Here is a 13,185-nt window from a genome sequence, read left to right as displayed (position 1 = left end):
ATCTGTCCAGTCTTACTCTCATTTTCTCGTTCTCTCTGTTTATCTCTCGAACCCCCCCACCCCCCGCCCCGCACACCCACACCCACTTACTCACAAACGCGTGCACACACATATATGCACACGCAGACGCACACATTCTTTACCTCAAAGGAAAGCGCTCACAAATACACAATTATCTTGGCCTCTGAATTGAAACCTAGCAAAAGACGCAAACGGAACAGTAGCGGAGGAGGCTAAAGAAGAGCACCCACCCTGCCCACTCATCAGGACAACAGCCTGCCCACTCATCAGGTTCCCACGGGCCTTGTCGTTAGCTGGGCAGAGCCTTCATTACCCTGCAGTCTGACAATGGTGCTGTGTGTCACAGTTGTTGCCGTCCTGTCATTTTCCTTCACCTCAGCACCACGCCAAACGTGGAGCACTCAACAACCTTTCCTGCTGTCGCCGGCAGTCAGCGTTCTGTGTTGTTATCTGTGTTGCTATTTTCTTCTTCTTCTTCTTCTCGCCCCCCGCCCCAATCCCTGCCCCACTCAGTCCCCCACCCCACCACCCACCCACACACACACCTTCCCCAACCCCCCAAAAAGACGAAAGAGCTACAAAGAGCACACCCCTTTCCCCTGTCAAGACACAGCCGGTCGTCAAGTGATGGACAACTGTCAGTGCCCCCCGAGGACGATGATAACACCATCAGGCAGCACACAACTCCACTGATCCGTCTCTTCCCATCCAGACACACCCCATTACCCTGCAGCCATCTGCTGGGGGCAGTCAGGCGTGTCCACAGTCATGTTCCCTGCACAGAGAGACAGGGGAGAGGGAGAGAGAGAGAGGGAGAGACGGGTGTTTGGGGAAAACCCAACCAACCGTGAACATTGAAATCACATATGTTTCTGCTTGGGACTTGGAATTTTCCAAGGCTTGTGTGTGTGTGTGTGTGTGTGTGTGTGTGTGTGTGTGTGTGTGTGTGTGTGTGTGTAGTAGTAGTAGTAGTAGTAGTAGTAGTAGCAGCAGCAGCAGTAGTAGTAGTAGTCGTGGTCTTCAGTTTAACGTCTTTCCACTTTAACTCAACGGAAAAAAAGTGGGGAGGTGTAGAGGATGGGGGTGGGGGGCAAGAGTGTTACCGATTACCAGAACATGCTTCGTGGAGCAAAGTCTGGAAAATAATATATCAACAAAATTGCTAAGTTTTAAATGAGATACAATTAAAATTCGTCAACTGGAAACTATCAATCAATCAATCAATCAATCAAGCAATCAAATATGTACAATAGTTCAATCAGATTAAGGCAGTTTCATGCATTATCGAACAGGATAAAGATGAACGCTTTTATAACTAAGTTCAGTAAGGATGTTAAATGCACACATGCATGCATGCATGCATTCATGTGTGTGTGTGTGTGTGTGTGTGTGTGTAAATTATGTATATCATATTCATTTAGATAGATAGATAATTAGATCGCGAAAGAGAGACAGAGACAGAGAGAGACAGAGACAGAGAGACAAAGAGAGAGAGAGACACAGAGAGAGAGAGAGAACTACAGGTTTTACACACACACACACACACAAACACGAGCGCGCGCGCGCGTGAGCGCGCATATACGGATACAGAGGTAACCGAAACATAAGGTTATGCCACAAAATCACGTTGTATGTAAACCACAAGCATTTAGAATATCAAAAATATCATTATCATCATTATTACCATCATCATCATTATTTATTATCATTATTTCCATTATTTTATTTTTCATTTTTATATTGATGATGATGATAGTGATCAGTTTCATTATCACTGGTAGTGTCGTTGATGTGTTCAAACTGTCAGTTCTGTCCACAACAAAGACAATGTTTCATGTTCCTACAATAACAAAATGGCGACATGTAGAAAAACCATACTGGAGTGTCCCCGTTGTCTGTTGATGGCTGTTGAACATTGTGACATGTCAATGTTCCAGATAAAGAATACTGTTCAGACAAAAGCAAACACACCACGAAGGTATTTCCTGTAACTTGGAATGTTAGTATCTCTAAGTTACGACGTTATTCCTATAAGCTAAGCAGTCATTGTCTTCAAGTCACATCTGAAGGCTTGGAATTTAAAACATTAAGAAGAAATCTTACCTGAAGTTGCTCAAGTACTATTTCAGTATATCATTTGTTATTTGACCGTCCAATTCAAAAACCCAGCATAAGAACAGGGGACATATTTGAGATCAAGATACGCCGATAATTATTTTCAGGGTGTTTGGTATGATTCCCGGCACATTGTATTTTCAGTGTGTTTGGTATGATTCCCGGCACACTGTATTTTCAGTGTGTTTGGTATGATTCCCGGCACACTGTATTTTCAGTGTGTTTGGTATGATTCCCGGCACACTGTATTTTCAGTGTGTTTGGTATGATTCCCGGCACACTGTATTTTCAGTGTGTTTGGTATATTCCCGGCACACTGTATTTTCAGTGTGTTTGGTATGATTCCCGGCACACTGTATTTTCAGTGTGTTTGGTATGATTCCCGGCACATTGTATTTTCAGTGTGTTTGGTATGATTCCCGGCACACTGTATTTTCAGTGTGTTTGGTATGATTCCCGGCACATTGTATTTTCAGTGTGTTTGGTATATTCCCGGCACACTGTATTTTCAGTGTGTTTGGTATGATTCCCGGCACACTGTATTTTCAGTGTGTTTGGTATGATTCCCGGCACACTGTATTTTCAGTGTGTTTGGTATATTCCCGGCACACTATTTTCAGTGTGTTTGGTATGATTCCCGGCACACTGTATTTTCAGTGTGTTTGGTATGATTCCCGGCACATTGTATTTTCAGTGTGTTTGGTATGATTCCCGGCACACTGTAACACCAATCACTGAGGACATTTGCCGCTCTGTGGAGAGTCACTTGTTGTCATTCCAGTTAATGGTAGTATGACTGATGACCCCTCCACTCCATGCCCCTCCCTCAACACCACCCACCCCCACCCCTTCCCACGTCCAATCCCCACCCCTTTCTCCGCACCCATTGTATGAGTGGGTAGGTGGGTGCTGAAAGGGGTGGCTGTACACGTGTCTGAATCACTTTGCAGTGACTGACAACTCTACAGGGAAGGAAAAGACGAGGAAAAAGAGCACGACTGACGTAGCTTGGACTGACAGCTCAGCCATCAGTCCTCTCTCTGCTGTAGACCTCAAACTGTCGTTCACCCTGTCGCCATCTCTGTGCATGCAGACAATACAGTCTGTCTGTTATCCAATGCCTCCAGAGACACTGACACTGACTGACACTGACACCTGGCTATTGAGTACACCACACCCCATTTCGCCAAACCCATGACGAATAACATGGACAACAACTACTACTTAAAACAGGCAAGAACGAAGTTTCAAGTTATTTCTGTGTGTCATGATTTCTGTCTCGAGTGCTTGCTTCACTACTAACCAGAGAGAGAGATTCACACACACACACACACACACACACACACACACACACACACACACACACACACACACATATATATATATGTGTGTGTGTGTAGATGTGCAGATAGCTCGTGAAGGGGAGAGAGAGAGAGAGAGAGAGAGAGAGAGAGAGAGAACTACAGGTTACAGCAGGTACATCAAAACTGTCAAAAATGACCGTCAGATTGATAAATAAGTAACACCCTCACCCCTTCTTTTTTATTTTTTTAATTTAAAATTTTTTTTTTTTTTTGCTTTGTGAATGTCACCACACAATTGTTCCGAACTGAATTCAGTTCGACTCCAGGTGGAGATAACGACCAGACACAAAACAGACAGTATTGCATTACCCACCTTGTGGAGCTCAGTCAAGACACAATAATGGAGACACGTCTTATCTGATTGGCAGGATTATCGTCAATGATTGGTTACTTTTTTCGGGGGTGTGGGTGGTTGGGGGGTGTGGGTGATGGGAGAGGAACGAGGGGCCTGTGTTGTAATGTCCTATCACTCAGTGTATGTGTCCGGTACATCTGTTTGTTTGGCAAAACTAATACAGGGTACCAAACAGTTAAGGACCACTACTTAAAAATGTTCAGTGTTCTTTTGGGGCTTGGTGAAACAATGTAGGATTTTGGAGAACAGCTGTGCATGCAGCCAGTGTGATAAGCACCTCTCGCAGCCACGGGTGTGTTCTTGTACATGTACTTCATGTACTTTCATTTATACAGCTATCCTTTATAAACAGAATAACTGTGAATGTTCGGTTGAAACAGATTTTTCAAAGGCATTGTTCCAGCCGTTCACAGTGCACGTGTAGCTGAAACAGCAGTAGGAGGAGTTTGTATTATACTCCATGTTTGGTGTTACATATACTTACCATGTCAAACTGATGCAAACTAGGCCTATTGGTTTGCTCTGCTTGGCCAAATTTCGCGCGGCTAACAGTGAAAAGACGGGCCCGCCCGCTCTCAGCCAATCAAACGCCTCTAAAAGCTATAAGCGCTGAATCATTCCGTGGCCATGAACAAAAATGCCCCATGAGAACCACGGCGGAGACGCGGGGACGGACGGGCGGGCATTCGAGTTTGACATGGTAAGTATATGTAACACCAAACATGGAGTATAATACAAACTCCTCCTTTTGGTGTCATATACTGTACCATGTCAAACTGATGCAGAATTTAAAGCAAATGGAGGAGGGCAACGCCTACTGGTTCGTATGGGGAGCCCTTGTAACTGAGACGGCAGTGTTAGCCGCGACAAAGGAAATCCCCTTGGAACCGTCAGCCCTGGTCATACGGAAATTCCTGAGGTAGAAGTTGATGAAGGGATTCTCAGACCGCCAGAAGGCTGCCTCCAAGACATGCTGCGTTGGCACTGAGTGCTGGAAAGCAGCCGAAGTAGCTATGGCCCGCACTTCGTGTGCTCTGGGATGTAGACAGCTGATATCCCTGTGTGCATGAGAGTAGGCTCTACGAATGACTTGGGAAACCCGGCGGGAAATGGTGCCTGCAGCGATGTCTTTCTTGTAATTCTCATTGAGGGAGATGAGCAGACGCCTCTGAGAAGAACGCCTATGGCGAGACCTATCCCAATAATATTTGAGACACCGAACAGGGCAGAGGTGCCTATCCTCATCATCTTGGGCAAGAATATCAGACAAAGGTCTGACCCTCAGAGAGGGGGAAGGAACCTCAGGGTCTTGGTTCTTAGCCAGAAACTCTGGAAGGAAACGAATAGTGATGGAACCATCTCTGTGGAAGGCCAGATCTTGTGGCATTCCACTAAGACCATGCAGCTCACTTCTATGACTGCCTGTGGCCAGCCACAGAAGGAAAGTGGTCTTGAGGGTGAGGATGTCAAAAGGAATAGTCCCCAATGGTTGGAAGGGCTGTTTTCGAATGAAATCCAGCACCAGGAACAAGTCCCAGAGGGGCACTCTTCTGGGGTCTCTAGCTTCCTTCAGAGGGGCACCCCTAGCCACCTCTCTGAGCAGGAAATCCGCTTCAAAGGCGGGACCACCTAGCTGTTTGCATTGTGGTACAGATGGCAGACCTGTACCCTCGCACAGAATTAGCAGACAGGATGAGAACCGAGGAGCAGAGAGCCAGAAAGTTGGCCAGCTGCATGCTCGTAGGGTTCGTAGGGGTAATGCCCTGAGCTGTACACCACCGCAACCATTTCTTCCAGCGAAAGTCATACAAAGTCTCCGTTCCCTGCCTCCTTGCTCTGGTGACTATGGAGAGGAGGTCAGAGGAGGCACACCCCTGGGTCAGCGCAGCCGACACAGAGGCCGACCGAGGGGTCGAGGACTTCAGTGGTGATGCTGACAGTTCTGACCGCACAGCAGCCATGCGTGCTGGTGGAGCAGTTGAGGATTGGAATGAGGAGTGCCCGAGCGAGGCTGCCTCAGCAGATGAGATTTGGTTTCAAGTTCCAGGGGTGGAAACATGTGTCAGGGACTGAAGGTCCGGAAACCAGGTCTGGGCTGGCCATTTCGGTGCAATGAGGATCAGCTGCGGGTGTTCCAATCTGTCTTTCCGTATCACCTTGGACAGGATTGGAAAGGGAGGAAACGCGGAGGCAATCAGACTGCTCCAGTCTAGAGAGAGAGCATCCACTGCCCACGCTTCTGGGTTGGCAACCGAAGAGACGTAAGTGGGAAGTCTCTTGTTGAACAAGGTCCACCATCGGCCGAAACCACTGTTCCCACACCCACTGAAGGCTGTCCTTGTCCAGGGTGCACTCTGTGCGTATGACACTCTTGGACCTGCTGAGAGCATCTGCCAAGATGTTGGTTTTTCCTGCTAAGTGTCTCGCTGAAAGTGCAATGCCCTTGCTGTGGCACCAACGGAGGAGAGCCTCAGTCTGCAAGGAGAGGTCTGCCGAGTGCGCTCCCCCCCATTTGTTCACATAACATGCGACCGTCGTCTTGTCCGTGAACAAGTGGATGGTCTTGCCAGTGGCCTCCCCAATGAAGTGCAGGAGAGCCCTGTGAACTGCCTCCAGATCCAGAACATTGATGTGGCATAGGCGCTCCTCCGGGGACCAAGTCCCTGCTGCATGGAGTGAGTCCATGTGGGCTCCCCAGCCCAGGGAGGAGGTGTCTGTGAAGAGTGCCACCTGAAGAGTGTCCGAAGGGGGGTGATTAACCACTCTGATGTCACCTCGAGGAACCACTCGCCCAGACATATCTGGGTATCCCATGGCTGAGTGCGTGGGACCGGCGTAACCTCAGTGCCCTCTGGAGAGGGCGCTTGAGAACCCTGTCCAGGGGAATGAGAGGTGCCGTGGACTCCATCATGCCCAAGAGGGAAGAAAGTGTCCGCGCTGCATCTTGGGAGGAGTGGCGCCAGTGGCTGAGGAAGCCTGCCAGACGGTCCCAGAGATCTGGCGCCAGAGAGACTATCATGGACCGCGTGTCGAATCTCATCCCTAAGAAGTCGAAGGACTGACGTGGGGACAGATCGCATATCTGCTGGTCCATGAGGAAGCCCAGTTGGGAGCAAAGGTCTAGAAGTCTGGCCGTATGACTCAGGCACAGGGCCTGCGACTGGGCCAGGATAAGCCAGTCGTCCAGGTACACACAGAGACAAATGGATTCCGAGCGGATGATGGACACCAATTCCCGCACCACCTTGGTAGACAGGAAAGGGGCAAGGGACAGACCAAATGGGAGGGCCGGGAACTGGAACCCCTTGTCCCTCCACACGAGCCTCAGGTACCGATGGGATGCCGAATGGATGAGTATATGAAAATAAGCATCTTCCAGATCTATAGAGCTAGGCCAATCACCTTGTTGGATGGTCTCCCGAATCTGTGCCTGTGTGTCCATCTTGAATTTGATTTTGGGGAGGAATTTGTTGAGGGGGGACAAGTCCAAAACTGGTCTCCACCCTCCCGAGACCTTTGGAATCACCAACAACCAGCCGTAAAAACCGGGGCCCGGGTCCGAGAGTTGAGATATAGCCCCATGAGGCGTGGGTGCGATATCTCTTTTTCTAGGACGCTCTCCTGCTCCGTCGAGCTGGGCACCTAAGGAGGAGGAGTGGATCTTAGAGGGGGCGGTCCTCCACCCAAGACAGCATGTACCCCAACTCTAGCACCGACATAATCCCGTCGTTGAGTCCCAGAGCACACCACTGATGTGCATGCCGGGACAAGTTCCCTACTTGGAGGGGCTGAACGACTGGCGGTGATGAATCGGGGCCCAGTCATTGGGGGTGCTGCCTTCTGGCCTTGGGCATGGCCGGTCGGCTTGGACGGACATAAGGTGGTTTATTCCTCTGCCACTGATTCTGCACATGCTGCTTTGACTTAGGCGGCGTGGTATATGGAGGGGCCCTGGTGGCCGGTCTCTTCAAAGGCATAGAACCCTGGAGCCCATGAGAGGTGTGGGCCAAATATGAGGCCACCTCCCTGTTTGTCTCTGCCCTGTGGCTGACAAAATGGGGCGGGAACTGGCCGAAGAGGGAGTGCTGCTGTGCTGGGATGGACCGCAGGGCAGCCCTCTCCTCCACAGGAATGTTAGAGAGGCTGAGAATGGCATCACGCCGCGCTAGCACAGTATTGAAGTGAAGGCTGGTAGCTGTGTCTGCAGCTGCCATGAGACCAGATGCTACCCTACTGCCAAAAGCGTGTAACCTCTGGTCGGTGAAGAGGCCAGGCGGGACAGAGGAAGGAGACCCCGTGTCCTGATTAACCGGACACTGTTCCCACAGCTCATTGGACCTGTGGAGGAACGCGTCGAAGGTGTACGCCGTGGAAACCTCAAGGAGGCAGTGGCGGGCCAATTTGTCCCACTCTGCTAACGTTTTAAAGGATAGGGTAGCTGAAGTGGGGAAGGTAGTGCGCTGTGAGACCAACATCCTGTCCTGTGCGGAGGGCTCTGCTCCGCTGTAGGCAGGGTGGTCCTGTGTGTACCAGGACCACACCCCTCCCTTGGAGGAATCTTTAAGGAACTTTCCCGGGGAAAAGGCGCCCGGGGCAGAGAGGGACTCCCTGCCTGGAGGAGGGATGGAAGCAGCACCCCTGACAGTGCGGGCTGGCTTATTAAGCCATTCCTGCACCATTTCTGGCACTCTGAGTTGCCTTGTGGTTCAGGAGTTAGAGTCACATGGCCTAAGGAGGGTCAAGGGTAACAAAGTAGCCTGAGGGACTGATTCGGCATATGTGACCCTATTGGGGAGGGTCAGTTCGAGCTCGGCAAAGTCCGAGTTTGGTTCAGGCTGGTCCCTAGGGAGGCGCGGGCTCAATCTGTCCCCCCTGGGATGTGGGCGAAGGGTGCTCATCTGCTTGTTCGTCCTCATCCGAAGACAGGGGCTCCCACTCTTGTTCGCAGTCCATCCCCTGCTGGGTGCCATCCCAAGTGGATGTACCCACTGGGGCGTCCTGTGAGCTGTGGTCAGCCCAGCGGGATGAGCTGCGACGATCCCGAGCCGGGACCATGGCCGCCACTGTTATGTCCTTGACACCTGAAGCGGGTGGGGAGCGTGTGGACCGTAGGTCCAACCATGCTTGGGATGGTGGGTGCCACACCTTTTCAGAGAGGGCGTCCCTGGATGCAAGAGGGACCCACGAGTGCTGTGAGGGGACAAACACCCACTCATCTCACTGTAGGACAGAGGGCTGGGCAGGTGGGAACCGCAGGCTCCGCCGGGCCGAGTAGGGCCCCTGAGCAGCCGTCGGTCCTGACAAGGAGGCCGTTGTGACCGTGGAGGTCACCTGTGGGTTGACAGAGGCCTGATTTGTGGACAGAGTGGCAATATTGGTCGAGGAGCTCGACCTGACCGACAAGAAGTCGATCCCACTTGTCGGGGCTGTGTGTGTCACCCTGTGAGATGTGCTGGGTTGGGTCCGGTGGGGAGCGGACAAGGGGCTGGCCCTTGGTGCTCCCGGCAACCCAGTGTGCACCCTAGGTGCGCCCCAGTATGGGTAGAATGGGGGTAACCACCCGTGGGCACCAGCCATACTGTGACCCGAACCCCAAGGGTCACTGGCGCGTTGACTTCCATGAAGGGAACAACCTGGCCAAGTCGGAGGAAGGTCAGGTCCGACTTGGGTGTCAGTCCCGCCCGAAGACGAGCGGGCTGACTGCCCGGAACCGCCTGACACGCGCGGGCCTCCCCCAGCAGGGGAGACCGGCCGGATAGCGGGAAGACCTGCAGAGCAGGTTGCCACGCGTCCCGAATCCCCTCCCGTGTGGAGACTGGGGTGGCTTGGCCCGGGGTGGGCAAAGTAGAGATCCCCCCCCCGGAACCAAATTTTTCTCCCCCCCCAAAAGGAGGTGGGGGAGGGGGGTCTGACAGAGAAGGGAGGAGGGGGAACAACAATGGGGCCCGTGAGGGCCGTCTCCGAGTGGGGACCCGGGTAATGGCCGGGCGCGGCCTCCCCTTGGGAGTCCGCGCCTAGCTGCGAGTCCCCACAGCCCGGAGGGGACTTGCCATTCCCCCTTCTCCCCGCCTCTCGCTGGGACACCTCGGGAGACGACGCTCGTACCTCTTTCCCCCCGGTCCCCTTCATGACCGTTTTACTGGTACGAAAGTCGCCTCCGCGATCAGCGTCTAACGACGCATTGCCGCGGTCCGTATCGGGAGGAATCATGAGCTCTGGGCCTGGGAGAGTCTCTTGCCGAGTCTCAATCCCAGCATCATGATCCCTACCTTCGTGGTATGGCACACGAGGCATGGAACCCGCACTTAGGCACCCAGCGAAAATCCGACCCCCAACAGAGAAAGGAAAGACAGGATCGACTTAGAGGCAGAAAAAAACGAACGAATCGAGGGTGCCGAGTCGAATCGAGTACACAGAATGTAAGAATACAATAAACACAAGCCGCATGCAACAAAATAAGGCCAAAAGGATACGCTTAATAGCCGAAAAAAGCGTAAGACGAGACAGAGCGCAAACCTGACAAGATGGCGTGGAGAGCCTTGGCCAAAGGAATGATTCAGCGGTTATAGCTTTTAGAGGCGTTTGATTGGCTGAGAGCGGGCGGGCCCGTCTTTTCACTGTTAGCCACGCGAAATTTGGCCAAGCAGAGCAAAGCAATAGGCCTAGTTTGCATCAGTTTGACATGGTACAGTATATGACACCAAACATGTAGACGTCAGTGGTAGATCATCTGCAGCCTGCATAAATTTGAATATCTTCATTATTCTAAACATTTCGTCAAACACGCCTGCTCTTATGATGTGGTCATTAAGTTTTTGTGATGGAGAGAAACATCTTCTCTGACAGGTTTTTAGAAAAATAATGATTACTTCAGCTGGGGAGGGGTGGGTGGGGGGGTGGGGAGTGGGGGTCCATGCTGTAATATCATACTGCTCAGTGGAATCTGGACGTGAATCTGTTTGTCAAAAGTACTCCAATATACAACAGGCCAAATATGTTTTTGCACTGTATGTTGTGTGTGTGTATGCTTGGCATGTGTTTCTGAAAACTACGTCAGTTTGTGTCCATACTGAACTGGCACGGTACCTTCAGTGTATACCCGCCTTTGTCAAGCGGTGTGTTTGTTGTTGTCTTCAGTTTAACGTCTTTCCATTTGAAGTGAAATTAGACGAAAAAAAACAACAACAAATAAACAACAACCAAAAAAAAACCAAAAAAAAAAAAAAAAAAAAAACACCAAACAAAACAAACAAACAAACAAACAAACAACAACAACAACAAAAAAGAACAACAAAACAAAACGAAAAACAAAAACAAAAACCAAACAAAAAACCTAAGGGGGTAGGGTTGTGGGAGAGGGAGGGGGGAGAAGTGTGTGTGTGTGGAGACGGGAAGGGAGAAACAACGTTGGGGAAAAATGGAAACGTTATAAACACCAACATCAAACAACTATAACAAAATTAATGTCCTATAGGACTGCACAGCAAACCTTCTGCAATAACAAATAACATATTGGAATTGTTAAAAACGCATTCACAAGAACTTTCGGTGAAGTCCGGAAAAAACAACAACAACATACTAGATTCCGATATTTCGGTTTTTTTTATGTAAAGAAAGCCTATGATTAAGTTTAGTATGCTAAGTTACTCTAAATATATTGTTGATAATAGTCTCACATTATCATCAGAAAAAAACACATTATGCTTTTTAACAATGGTACAAATCCAGAAGAGTTACCAACATTTGAAATTAAAAATGAGACAATTCAGTACACAGATACTGTTATTTTTTTAGGATTAATACTTACTTCAAAACTAACTTGGAATAGTCATATTGAATATATAATAACAAAAGCAAGAAAATGTTTAAACTTAATCAAAATTATAAGTAAACAGTACTGGGGACAAGATACAACGATTTTGAAACATTTATCATCATCACTTTTTCGATCCAAACTATCCTATAGACAAGAAGTCCTTTTCAATGCCCCATAATATTTGCTAAAGAAACTTCAAAGCATTGACTGTAAAACATATAGACTTGCCCTTGGTGTACCTTTCCATGCGGTGTGTGTGTGCGTGCGTGTGCGTGTGCGTGTCTGTGCGCGCACGTGCCAGTGCGCGGGTACGTGTGTGTATGTGTGTGTGTGCGCGCGTGCTTATGTGTGTGTGTGTCTGATCGAGACAGAAAAAGAGCGAGAGAGAGAGAGAGAGAGAGACATAGGCACTCGGAGACAGAGACAGAGAGGCAGACACAGAGACATGACATGGAGAGACACACATATATATAAGAGAAAAAATTTAAAGTGTAATGACATAAAATTATAATTTCTGCACTATGGTGCAATGGCTCACACATATGGGTATTTACAATACTCTATCTTCTACCGAACTTTGTATAACAAGGGAAAACTTCGCGATAGGCTGCCCACGAGCGAGGATCGCCGCTCGCGCAGTGCTGTTGAGTGAGTTTTGACCACTGTCCAGCCTGTGTCATTGGGCGTGCGACCTCCCAGCATGCATCGCAGCCCTGTATATATAGAGCCTACATTGTAGGTTTTTTTAGCGCTTTTTGCAATACTCGCTCAGCTTCAGCGACGCCATCATGGATACCTCTAACACCAACTTCAACCGTGCTCCACTCCATTCGCAGGACCATACGGACTCTGTGCGTAGCGGTTCATCCGTGGAAATTGTGTCTGTGCACGAGGCAGCGACACCCGCAGATACTGGATTAAACCAAAGGCAACTTCAGGCTATCTCCGATGTTGTGTGGAGGCAAAAATTATATTGAGAGAGAGAGAGAAGGGGGGGTGGGGGGGGGGAGGGGTGCGTGGGGCACGACAGAGACCAAATGAAAGCTTCATTTCCCCAATCAAAAGCAAGTGACCAACCCTCCCTACAGATCCATCTTTCCCACTGACAGCTTCACTGAGCTCCCCGCTCCCTCCTCCCGCCCCTCTGTCAGCTGGGGAAACAGTCCTCAACACTCCAACACACACACACACACACACACACACACACACACACGTACTCACACTCACACAGACACACAGACAGACCGCAGACAGACACACACACACAGACACACACAGACACACACACACCTCGACCCAACAAGATCAACCAGTGGGGGATGGTAGAGTGGGTGGAGTTGCATGTCACTCATCGGCTCATCGGTTTTAGGTCGGCCTCGCAACCGCCCCCACACCGTGCCACTGACTGACACCACGACGACCACCCACCCTCACTACCACTACTACCACCACCACCATCCACCCTCACCACCACCACCACTACCACCACCACCATCCACCCTCACCACCACCAC

The sequence above is a fragment of the Babylonia areolata genome, chromosome 35, assembly GCF_041734735.1.
Source record: "Babylonia areolata isolate BAREFJ2019XMU chromosome 35, ASM4173473v1, whole genome shotgun sequence".
NCBI classification, from domain to species: domain Eukaryota; kingdom Metazoa; phylum Mollusca; class Gastropoda; order Neogastropoda; family Buccinidae; genus Babylonia; species Babylonia areolata.
This window is presented reverse-complemented; position numbering follows the sequence as displayed.